Source organism: Mycena indigotica (genome assembly GCF_014461135.1).
Source record: "Mycena indigotica strain 171206Taipei chromosome Unknown Mind.scaff0002, whole genome shotgun sequence".
Lineage (NCBI taxonomy): Eukaryota > Fungi > Basidiomycota > Agaricomycetes > Agaricales > Mycenaceae > Mycena > Mycena indigotica.
The window spans coordinates 1,455,050-1,467,871 of record NW_023503001.1 but is presented as its reverse complement, the minus strand read 5'-3'; positions in this window follow the sequence as shown (position 1 = coordinate 1,467,871).

The window sequence follows — 12,822 nt, the reverse complement described above, 5'->3', positions numbered from 1 at the left end:
TGCAGCAAATTCGTCGAACTCATCGTCCACGTTCAGTGCCTTGACAATAGAAGTTAGCTGTTCAGCCAACCATGCAGAATTATACAAAGAGGCCGGAAGCCCACGAGGAGGTTGAGCAAAGCCAGAATCCGAAACTCGCTGTCATTCATTCTTCTTCTTCTTGCAATTACCTTCCGCAAATACCAGGGCTTGGGTATCAACAAGGAGCAGGCACTTGGTAAGCTTCTCTGCTTACTAAATGGTGTTCCTGGTTGTGAAACCCTCAGAGCAATGGGCGTTTTCATTAACATCTAACTGGCCTTCACCTGAAGACATTCTAGCCTTTTTGAGACATTTGAGTGCAACATCTTTTGCCAGAAGCGGACAGAAGGGTCGTTGGTTTTTGTCAACTGCTTGATGACCTGGTCAATCTCACACCACTTGAATTTCTATTTTAATAGTCAGCATAATGTCAACCCATACAGTAAAGTATCACTCACTCAAGCCTTGCCTGAATTGACACAGGAAGCAGTGAGGCAGTCTTCCTGTGCTCCTATAGAACAATCTTGCACTTCATTCTCTGTCTCCATATGCCCTTCTGCTTTGTTCAAACAGGCATGCATCTCAGACCACTTGTTTCAATGCCCCTCATATCTGATGTGCCATGAACTCGGGGTTGTTCCCCAATGCCTCTATGCCACGACTAATCAACCCTGACCTACTCACATCCGCAGTCAAAGCTGCATCAATGACCCACCCAATGATGGTACCATTCTATCAAGAATGAGCCCAATTAGGACCATGATCCCATTGTGGTGGATTGGTTGGACCTGGTCCTACATGATTTTCGTAGTCAATAACCTTCTTTTGGTCTGCCAGTTGATGAACGGCAAAAGATTTGCCATCCATGACCTGGAATATATCGTAGAGTGCATCATGCAAGAGACCCTGCAACACATTAGTAGGTATAAGTAGGCACAAGACACATACGTTGACATAGACCTTAGGGATGTGTGGTAACATGCCCTGGGATTTACTGCCTGCTTTCTTCCTTTGAGGGGTGTCTTGTTTAGGGGACGCAGCTTGAGGGGGGTGGAACGCCAGTGAACACTGTCTCCGTGGCTTTTGTTAACTGTTCAATATCAACCTTGCACCAAATGCGCTTGCGAAGGTTGGTGCAGTAGTCTTGGCAAGCTTGCGAGCAGAAGTTTCCCCTTCATCCTTGCTTGACTCGGGACTGGAATTCAAGTTGTTGTTGTTGGGCACAAATGCAAGCTTCATGAAAGGGGCGGTGGGGTCCTTGAAATGTTGGAGACTCTCACAAGTTCCACAATGGAAGCCAGGTTTCTGAGTTGCATTAGCTTGCGCTGTTTGAGCATAGAGCTTGATGAGTTCAGTTTCTCTCTCCATCTGGAACTGGGTTAAAGAGAGATAACGAAAACCACTTATCACTACCTGTGCATTGTCTCCCTTTTTTTTTCTGCTTTCTGTCTTGGCAGCTTGCTCTTCTTCTTTACTTTTTTTTTTGCTGCTACTTGCTTTTCCTCCATAATTTTTACTTGCACAGCCAGCTTTGCATTGGCATCAGCAGTCAGTTTTGCTGCGAGCTCCTTTATCTCCTGCTCATGTTGCTCAAACTACAACTTATTAGAAATCACATATAGTGAGAATGACAAATACTTACAGTTTCCTCCTATTGGGCCTCCTGCGCTTTGTGCTGCTCCTTAAGAGCCCCAAATGCCTCAAGCATTTCTATCAGATGAGCATTTTTGTGTAGTGTTGGCGCCCTAAAGGCAGGAGACCTCACCGGCTAATACCTTGGCCTTGGCACAATACTCCCCAGCCTGTTATCGAAATATGTACAGGTAGGGTACAAGTAGTTCTGACGTGCAGAAGAGGGAGGAGTGCTTGGTGTGTCAATGTCCATCAAAATTTTTAAAAAAAGATGTGTGGCAAAACATCGTTGTGGTAATGTCACAAACAACAGCAATTTAGAGGATGCCAGTTGGCCAGTGAAGGCAAGCAAGAAGCACTGAGAAAAGATATCGTAAAGATGATGACTGGGGTACAAGACAAAATCTACTCTACTTATATACACTACTACCATATGTTTACCATGGCTAATATGAGAGGCAATGACATCATACTTTAGCCATGCCTTTACGTGCTGTCTGCCTCATGTCCAACTCCATGCTGTTAATCAACATCAGCATCGACATCTGATGATCTAATCAGCATCTTCTTGTCCATCTTATCTCCTCCTTGTCTTATCTTATCAACCAGGGCCAAAATAAAAGGTTTAAAAGGCGAAGAAAAGGTTTGTTAAACCCAGGGTTTGACAGTTGGGACAGTATTATCCATGGAGCTGGCTGGGGCAAGGGAGTGCGCTTTGGCAAAACCAGGAAGCCTCCGCAGCGTAGGATGCCTGACGGAGGGACCACACACAGAAGTGCTGGTGGTGGAGGAGGAGGAAGAAGAAGAAGAAGAGTTTGATGGGATCACACGTGGTCGGACAAGGTCACTGATGGTCGCCAAGGATTGTCCGAGAATGTATCGGACCCACCTACTGTTAACGCGACCTTGGGCCTGATTTTGGAGCTGCATGTGATCTGTATATATGGAGAGGTGAGTATATGCAGCCTGCTAACTATGATCAGCCCCTATGCCAAAAACACTCTGATGATCAGTATTATGAGCAACAACTGGCTCGCTGGCATTGGAATGCTTCAAGTCATGTCAGTCACCATTGCTCTGCTCACAAAATGAGCACTTACAACTAAGGACACTTACAACTAAGGAGTGCTTTACAACGAACAAGTGATGGACTTAGGCTTGGTTTTTTGGGAATCACTGAAAGTTGGAACTCAATATTCAAGCCAGAGACAAGCGACAAGCATTGAGCATTGAGGCTTGAGGCTTGAGGATGAGCAGCAGCGCTGAGCAGTGTGCAATGCTGCACAGTGGTGGAAAGACCAGAAAGGGCCTCCATGATGCCTGACGGAGGTGGTAGAGGAAGAACAAGACAAGGTTTGATGGGATCACACGTGCTCGGATAAGGTCGCTGATCACATCCACTGATAACATAAATTTTCACCCATGTGCAATAATTTTATATAATGAGATGATGTGTGATCATTTACACTAATTATCCATGATTGCATCAAATTGTGTATAAGTTACCCAGGAAGGTATCCCCTGATGATCTTTTAATACTAGCTTTCCCACTCAGGTGCTTTGCTAGATCGACATAGATTCATGAATCACTACTAAGAATCCTAAGATAAACACTTTATAGGTTAAATATTCAAATTCAACTTCCAAGTGTCTGACTATGAGTACAGACCATCGACAATACCCATGCTAGTTGCGAGCAGAGACAAGGCTCGTCCGCGGACATGTCTGTCCTCTGGCTTGGTATGGTTTGATAGACAGGGGGATCATATCCCAGATTGGTGCCAGTGCCAAATGAATTAAAGTTCGCTCCATGATTATTCCTATCAAAGGACAGAGCAACCGGCGCCATGCTGTTCGACCAGTTGTAGTATGGCTGACCCGGCGCGGTTGACCCGGCGCCCTGGCCCGCGGACCCGGGCCACTGCCCCCCGACAGCATTGGAGTTGGGATCAAACGGCGCCGAAATGGCATCACTGGCCCGGGATGGCGGCATCATCAATATCGAGGCAGAAGTGGACATTGGTGCGTGGAAACCTGTGTCTATATCCTGGAATATAAGACTGGAGTCCCAGCTGTCGAGGACGGAACTGATCGGAGCAGATGATGCCGGGACGAGACGAAGCGCAGCTCCAGATTGTGGCACTGGTCCGGCAACACTCGCGGCGCGGGGCAACGGTGATATCGCCAACCGCTTCCTCCCTCGTGGCATGCGCCGTTTAGACTGCCCCTCGGCCAGAGTGTTACTGGTGGTACCGCCCCGTGGTCCGAGTCGCTGCCGGTCACGGCATCTATCCGGCCTCACTACCGGCTCGTAGATACACATGCGGCCGCTCTTGCGGCACCGTAAGCACTTCTCGGCTTGTGACTCGGACATACACTGAAAATTGGGGTCAGTTGCTCAAGTCGCATGTGCATATATTCCTGAGAACACGACTCACCTTGGTTTTGCTGGCGCGGCAGTGTGTGCACGCGCGCGATACGCGGTTTAGGAGGTGCAGATTACAGGCAGTGTGCTTGTTGAGTGACGCATCACGACTTGGAGTGGTCACTTTCCAACTTGAATCGATGGGTGCTAAGGAAAGGTTCATGAGCAATGCACTGGCCTGCGTGGTGCTGCCAGCTTGAGATGCAGGATATACGCCGAATTCGCCTCTTTTATAAGTGCCTGGTCAGCGTGAGATGACATTGACACCGGCAAGAAGCTTGACTCGCTGTACACAGCTAGAAGCTTGCTAGAAGCACAGGCCGACTTACCACCGCCCTCCCCCCGACGACTCGGAATTGTTGATCAGTTGTTGTTGATGACGCACCCAAATCGGGGAAATATACCCTGCAAATCTCCGATCCGTCACGCCGTACTCCGTTTCCCGAATCCCGATCACCCAGCAAATCTTCGATCCGTGACACCGTCTTCCAATCTCAAAATGGCCAAAAGGTTGCCACACCCTTGCAAAAACCCCGGGCGGGGCTGGTTCCAAGAGAATAAATCGTTGACGAAGGAACCAGTCCGCACTGCGCAAGCATCACCCGGCGCTGGCGGAGGTGGCGTCGCGTAGCGAGACCTTGGGCGAAACAAGCTCGTTAAGAACTCGAGATGGCGCTGGCACTGGCAATGCGCATGCGGACTTCGTGTCCCTCCTCCTTACATAGGAAACATTGCTATATTATAATCTGGTGACTGGGTCATGGTGTGTACTTTATGTAGCGTCGTTGATCATGACGGTTCATTCCAAGTTCGTTATTATCTCTCTCTCTCTCTGTTCACCTCGTCAAAATTATTGCAAAATCAGCTTCACCTCGTCAATAACAACTCCAACCCCTGCCTCCCCACCACCCGCACCCCGGCAAACCGCGTCGCCCCGCCCAGCACGTCCGCACGCAGCACCCCGCGCTGCGCCGCCACGGGCCGCAGGTCCGGGCCGTCCCCCCGCGCGAGCCGGCGGTGGTACTCCGCGCCGGCGGCGTGCCACGCGCCCGGCGAAAAGCAGGCGCGGTCTGCGTGCGTCAGCGGCACGCGGAAGTACTCGTATATGGCCGCGAGCACGTCGTCCAGCGTGACCGGCCCGCCGGCGCCGGGGTGCCGGACGGTGATCGGGCCCCAGCGAGCCTGCCACGGTGCGAGGGGGGACGCGCCGTCGGCGAATGTGATGGTGAGCGCGGCACAGGGCGGGGATGTCGCTGCCTCGGCGAAGTCGGCTTGCGGTACGATGTGCTGATGTGGTGAGACCGAGAGGTGTGCAGTGGACGGCCGCTGGGTGATGTCCCAGGAGAGGAACGGGTACTGCCCGGGCGAGTTTTGGAGGTGCCTGTGGAGGAGGAGATGCGGGACGACCAGTGGTGGGGGTTGTTTTGCGGAGGGTGAGAGGTCGTAGTGGATTGGGGAGGGGGGAGGGGAGGTCAGCTTCGGCGCCGGCAGGGAAGGTTGAGCGGTCGCTCGGATGGCGGGGGCTGGTGTAGCTTCAGGCCCGGAAGAGGAGCTGTTACTCAAGCTGTGGGACCAGTGCACGTGCGTGTCTTGTTCGCGGCGTGTCCGCCTTCGTTCTTCCCTGTCGTCTTCACGAAGGGCGGCCGCCTGAGGCTGACGTCTTCTCCTGGGCCGAATACCGGCCTCCCAGTCTGGATCGCGCTGGCTGGGAGCTGGTGCGAATGCGGACGGCACCGGTACCGGGGCAGGCACGGGAGCGGGGGCAGGCACATGTGGGATAACAGGAGGGATATATGGAGTAGTTGCAGCAAACCATGGCGCATAAGAAGCAGGAGCCCAAGCTGATGCGGGTGCGGGTGCAGCCTGAGGAGGGGGCACATATGGAGTTGGAGAAGGAGGCGGGATATGTGGAGCGTTTGCAGCTGACCACGGAGCGGGAGTTGCAGGCGTCCACGCCGCTGCTGGGTTCCGAAAAGGGTCGGTGAACGGGTCCGCGGCTTGTGGGTGCGGTTGCCACGCAGGAGGTGTCAATGGATTCGCATTCGCATTCAGATTTGCATTCGCGGGAGGGTTCCACGGGTTGCGTGCCCAAGCCGGCCAATTCGCTGTCAACCCATCAGCCCATCGCTACCACCAGCAGAGGTCACGCACCAAACGCAGCGGCCGCCGGCTCCGGCCACGGAAACCTCTTCGTCGAGCGGCGCGGCCACACGGGCGGCGGGCGCGAGCTGGGGAAGACGCTGCAGGGGAAGCGCGGCCACCAGTGCCAGCCCATCGTCGTTTCGGGGTATTGAGGAGAACAAGGCGGGTCACCCGTCTACTTATAAGGGCCCGGATTGCAGCGTTGTGGCCAGCCGAACAATGGCGTCGCCGTCACCGTGTGGATGCGCATATGCATCTCCTGGGCAACGGCGGAGACAAGGGCACGCAAGCGGCGGCGGCTTATTGTTGTTTTTTCTCTGCGAGGATATGGCCGTCCGGAACAAGGAGTGGCGGGGCCGGATTGGGACGTGCCGGCATCCGGGCGGGTCCCACGGTCACGCGGTGATGACGTCGCCGTCAACAAACTCTTTCCTTCGACGCTGATGACGGAAACGACAGTCCACCCTGCCCGGGGCCCAGAACGAACTTGGACGAACGGATGCGAGGCGGTGCGACCTAGACATGTAGCCCTCTCTGACTGTATCAAGCGACGTCACCAGGCTCATCCGCCCATCCCCAGGCCACTCCGTCCCCAGGCCATACGTTCTCCATTCTCAGAAACCCAAGTCCTCATACGAGTCGCCATCCCTGAAGTCCTGCGCTCCGCGGATTCTAACTCGGCGCCGGGCCTCGACGCAAGCATCAGAATGGTCCAATACTTCATTGCGGCTCTGGCTGTCTTTTAACGGCACTTGCGGCTCTGGCTTTCTTTTAACGGCACTGCGGCTCTGAATCGTCCCGCTCTCGAGTCCTGCATCCGCGCCACCCGCGAGCCACAATCAGCTCGTGTTTGCCCCCAGCTCGCGCATTCCGTCGACGCTGATGACGGATCCCCCGCGGTCAGCGAATCACGATCGGGCCCCGCTTGTCGTCCCACTCCGGAAAAGCGAGCATGTTGCGTGCACGTCCCCTTCGCGATCGCCCGACGCCGGTGCCCAGGCCCGTACGGCCGACACGACACGTGCACGTGGCTCCCCGGGATACCCGGCGACGCCATCGGCAAGGCAACTGGTCTCACAGCGTTGTCGGCCAACCGAGGCCGCGCCGGTCCGGCCACGGAAGCTGGCTGCTTTCGAGACAGCGTCTGTGAGCATGAGTAGTTCCTGAGGTACACAGCTCAGGAACTACTCACAGCACCCTACCGCGCATCTGTCGTGCCCCCGCCGGCGGCCCAAAGCTAGCGTATGTTTTCCGATTTTGTAGCAATATAATGCGCTCATGCCATGAGCGACAAGGTCCGGTCGGACCGGTCCGGCAGACTCCGGCTTCGATTGATGGACGGTGTCTGTGTAAGCTAATGCCAAATTGTTTCCTCCATTTACGTCGTCCACAGTGTTCACGCTTTGTGGATCCTACAGGCTACCTGGACCGATCCAAGATTGAACGAAGCAACGTTCACTTCTGCAACGCGATGAACCTCCACTGGCATCATGATCGTCAAGAAAAATTATCAATGCTTATACTTCATATCAAGTCCCCCCCCGGCTCAGCTTGCACCGGTACATCGGGAGTTGACGGGACGGCGACGGGATGTCGGTGACGCTCCGAGTCGCTGCTTCGTTTTGCTCTGAGTCGCCGCCGCATCATTGTCAACAAAATTCATATCAAGCTTTAGTAAGCTAGGAATGTTTGGAACTACTACTGCGACTAGTACTCGAACTCCACCACTGGCGGATGCTCCGACTTCCGGGCGCAAGTATCGGACCATCAGTCCAGGGTCGGAGTGGTGTTCTCGGCGAAGAAGACGTAGTTGGCTGAGCTCTTGACACTGAATGCACGTCAGTCAATCTTTCGCATGCAGCGCGCAAGTCGGCTTACGCTTCGACGGGATCGCGTTGCGCCACTTTCCGGGCCGCCTCTTTGCCGGAGAATCCGTTGCCTGTGGGCCCGTCGAGCTGGCGGAACGACGCAGCGACGTAGATGAGGTCTCCGGCCTGCGTCGAGTGCGTGAGCGGGTCCCGTTCCGCCGTGAAGAAGCGAGGGCAGGGCTTGATGACGCCGAAGACGTCCGGGTTGTACTCAAACAGCGAGTAGGGCTGGTCGCACGTGCACTCGTACTGCGGACAGGTTAGTCAACCGCCAGTGACGGAACGGGGGTGACTTGCGGTGTAAGAGAGGAAGGGGCTGCCGGCGATTTTCTTGTAGTTGCTTAGGACGGTGTCGCGGCGCTCGGGATCGAAGTCGCCGAACCAAGCCTTGTATCGGGCCGTTTCTCCAGTGTCCAGGTGGCCCTCGAGGTAGGTGATCGCGCCTTCGACGTATTTCTGCGCCTGGTCGGCCGCGGCGCTGAGGGCGATCTGCTGATCGGCGTCGCACGACAGGAATTTGATACGCTTGGCGAGCGTGGGTCCGGGCACCGCAGGCGTCGCAGAGATGCTGGCAGCGCACGAGAGTGTAACGAGCACGGCAGAGAGGGCGGAAAACATCATGTTAGGCCAAACCACGAAACAGACTCTGCCTTTATACCGATACACAACGACCCTCAGTCATCCGTCCTTGAGTGTAAGCTAGGGTGCGTGCGCTGATTAGAATCCTGAGTATAGTGGAGCTCACCTACGCAGATGTTGAATGTTACAGCCGGAGTCCACGCGGTCGAGTTTGTGTTTGCTTTTCCATAGACGATTAGACCAACGCCGAGCGGCGACCTACTTAAGTGCAAACACTCGGAACATGAATGCAAGCAATCGCCGACGCACTCTGACTTGGAGCGCCCTACGTGGCGAGGGAGACTGTTTTCGAGCGTGATGGGCGTTTTTGTGAGGAACCACTTCGCCGTGGGGATCAATCAAGTTTCAGCGCGATAAGATTAGGGACTTCCGATTCTTCGATCGGGTTATGTCACTGTGATCCGATTCTTCGATCGGGTGTCGGGAGTCGGGACGGGGCTCGGTGGGATCAACCATGAGCAGTCGCGTGGCTTTGGCAGGTCTCAATTCGGACACGATGGGCGAGACGAACGCTCAAGGGCATTGAGGAAGCTCTGGATAGTCGAGCAGCTTCAATATGTTCAATAATCCTATATTACATCAACTACAATTCTTTTTAGTCCTTCTTCTCCTTGTTCCGACCCCCTTCCGAAGAGTGTAGGAGTGATATCGCGTTTCTGTGAGGCTGGTATGATAGGATGCGAGTCATCAATGGGTTGTGAAGGTGTCGATATTGGCCATGGAGGTGGTGAGCTACCCACCATAAAGATTTGTTGCTTCATTTGCTCTGCCATCTTAAGTTTCTCGTCAGATGAGATAAGAAAGTATTGGTGGAAAGAAATGGGTAGCAGTAAAGCTCATAATAAATCTTCTATAACTGCAATAACTTCACAGCATAAGATGATACTGTATCAATTTATTCAATTCGGCGGTCACGCGTCACACCGGACCTCCGGCGCCGAAATATTTCGGCGTGTCACAACTTATTATTCAGATGCCGAATGTCAGACGGCCATCAGAGCATCAAAATTTCTCCGGCGGCCCTCCGGGCCACTGAATATGCCGATTTTTTTTTCGGCGGTCACACAGATTACCAGGCAGCGCCGAAATTTTCATTTCGGCGCCAATGTCACACAGTTTTTTGCCGCCGAATTGAATAAATTATTACAGTACTGACCCTAAGTGTCTATGCTGCAAATGTCATGCCTATGCTGCAAATATAAATATTTACTACAAGACAAGAAGCTGCATCTAGAGTACTTATGCTGCAAGAAAACTGCAATAATTTCTAGCTATATGACAGAGTAACTTTTAAGTCAGCGGCTGCTACATATGCTGTAGTAAATTCCAGGCATTTACCCAAGTAGGTAAGTCCAGTTCTATCATAGACTACCTGAAAAGGAAATTTACACAAAGTTCTAATCTTCAGTAGAATTCCAGCAGCAGGCCAATACCTACCAGCTCCATACAGTCTGCTATATAATGTGATATAAATGTCACCAGTGTGACATGGTTCCAAAAAAGGAAATTTTCACAGTTCAACAGCAGGATTACCAGAGATTGTCACAGATTGTCACAAAATCAAAGTTGTGCATTTTAACTATACAAAGAACTTTTGTCAAGTGACCTATAGTCATAACTGAATAATTGTGTCAGTAATGGCTAATCATTTGTTGATCTACACCTGATATAGTGATATTTCACTAAATAGACAACTTACAGAGATGATTCAAGCACTATCAAGTGTACCTGCAAGATAAGATTAATATTCTTGACAATACAGTGTTATTAATACATATAGATTATCTCATCATTATTTATCACACACCTTGATGCAGCAATATCTTCACTGATTCTGCATAAAGTCCAATGATTGTTATACTGATAGGTAGGTAATAACCTAGTGTAGACATGTTCTGATGTGGGTCTGGTTTCATACTTTTAGACTATACTGTTATACCACTTTTCTGTAGTTTTCCTCCATTAAATGTGATCAAGCACAATAATCACTTGATATCTTGATGAGGAATTGATGGATAAGCTTGATCCAAGTTGCATTCTGGTCTACTAGATATCTTTCATAATTAGGAGACACATCATATTCACCTCTATATATGGTGTATATCTCATTACTATAATCTCCTAATAACTCACTTAGAAGTGAGGGGTACCCAATAGAATAAGGGCAATAAGCATACACCGCCAACGGGTTTCCGGCTGTGACACAGCCAGAAAACTCCCGGTGGATACATCTGATGCCCAGCTGATTCCCGGATCAGTGCCACATGGTTACCATGTTTGGTCGCAAATGGATCCACTCTGGGTCCAGAGTGTCTGGAAACCAGCTGGACATCCAGGGAGGCACCATATAGCATATTTGGTAGGATATATACAAGCCACCCGATGGTCTCACTTGATTAGCTGAATGCAAATGAACAAAAATTAGATATTATTGCAGGGTACTACATATGTACATGGCCACTGTAATACTACCACACTCACAGTGCTTGAAATACTTACTCTGCCGCAAGCGCAAGCGCCGATGATCGCGACGGCGAGAATCGGGTCTGTGGGCATGAGGTACGCGGCAACGACGAGGGAGGAGAGGAAGGTGAGGCCGGGGGTGAGCGCGTAGATGAAACCTGCTGAAACGAACCAGCCCTGTGCGCATGGATGGGTAAACGTGGTTAGCGGCGGAAAAGACAGTGGCGACACACCCAAATCATAACGGGCCCGAGCAAGAAAAAACAGGCTCTGCCAGTGGCGACGCATGTATGCCTTGGGCAACTCAACCCCGATCGCAAACACCCCGATGACGAGCACGACATGCGTGAACTCGAGCGTGATCACGTTTGTCGTTGCATCTGGCGCATGTCATCCCCAAGCGCACTGGCATAGGAAGTGAGGGTTGACGCACGGTTACTGTTCGCCCAAGCGTGCGGGTTAAATACGTCTGCCCTATACGGGCCTGTGCATGATGCTTGTCAGCCACAAAGGGCAAGGGGACAGGGCAGCGTACCGATGGCGACGCCAAACAGGCGAGAAGGGAAGGGGATGGCTGTCCCAAGAGGTGTTGAGAGGAAGAAGGGGCGGTTGGCAAGGAATTAAACTCACCACTGGGACGACCAGGACCAATATGATTATGACATGGCTCAGCGCGACGGCAAGTATGCTGCTCCATACGGCGTTAACGCTAGCCACCATTCCTTGTTCCAGCACAGTGACCTGACGACAAGTCCACATACTGTGCGTCCCATCAGCAGCGTGCCCACTGGGAAAGTGACGCTTACCGGAATTGCAGCACAGTGCGCCCATCAGAGCGCCTACATCCATTCCCCGCCCCCGCCCGCTCAAGGAATCCCACCAGTCGTTGCGAGGTTGCGGCTCTGGCATCTTGCAGAAGCTAACTGCTTCTGTCAGGAGCGGTTAGCGCGGGAGGGAGGCACACACCCGAGGACGGCCACATGCTTGTATCCGGGAGCTCAGCCCTTGGCCCGTGGGAGCGCGACAGCATGGGTGAGGTGGATGATGAGCTGAGTGATGAGGTTGATGGTCAGGCGGGTAGTGAGGGAACGGGGAGGTGAAGGGGAGAAGCAAGGGAGAAGAAGAAAAGAGGCTGAGTATTACGGAAATGTGACCCCCGAAAATTTACCCAGGGAGCCGGATCAGATTTGGGAACGGGCGCTCGATCACTGATCCCAACTGTCAGGCACGTCCCTGTACGATGGTACCACAAGCAGCTGTCCCACCTGCGTCCGAAACTGGTCACGACTGGTCCTGGATTTGGGATCAATCATTTGTCTCCTTCTCGCTTCTCAAAAAAGCAACTGCCACCGATTCGGTATCCCGCGTCAACAACCTTCAAGTCTCTGTCTGCTCGCATATTATTCAGCCATTTGGGGAATATGCACACGAGATCACCACCGACAGCGTACCTTTCGCGATGCGCGCGACGCGTGACAAGACTTGGTCTTTTGCTCACTCGGACCTTCTTGCAGCTTGGAACTCTATATGGGAACGCATCAAAGCTGACAACTCCCTTCACAACAAGCTTCCGCGGTTCACCAGAGTGATGGATGGCCAGTTTCCATACTCTCTCCCTCCTCCGACTGTAAA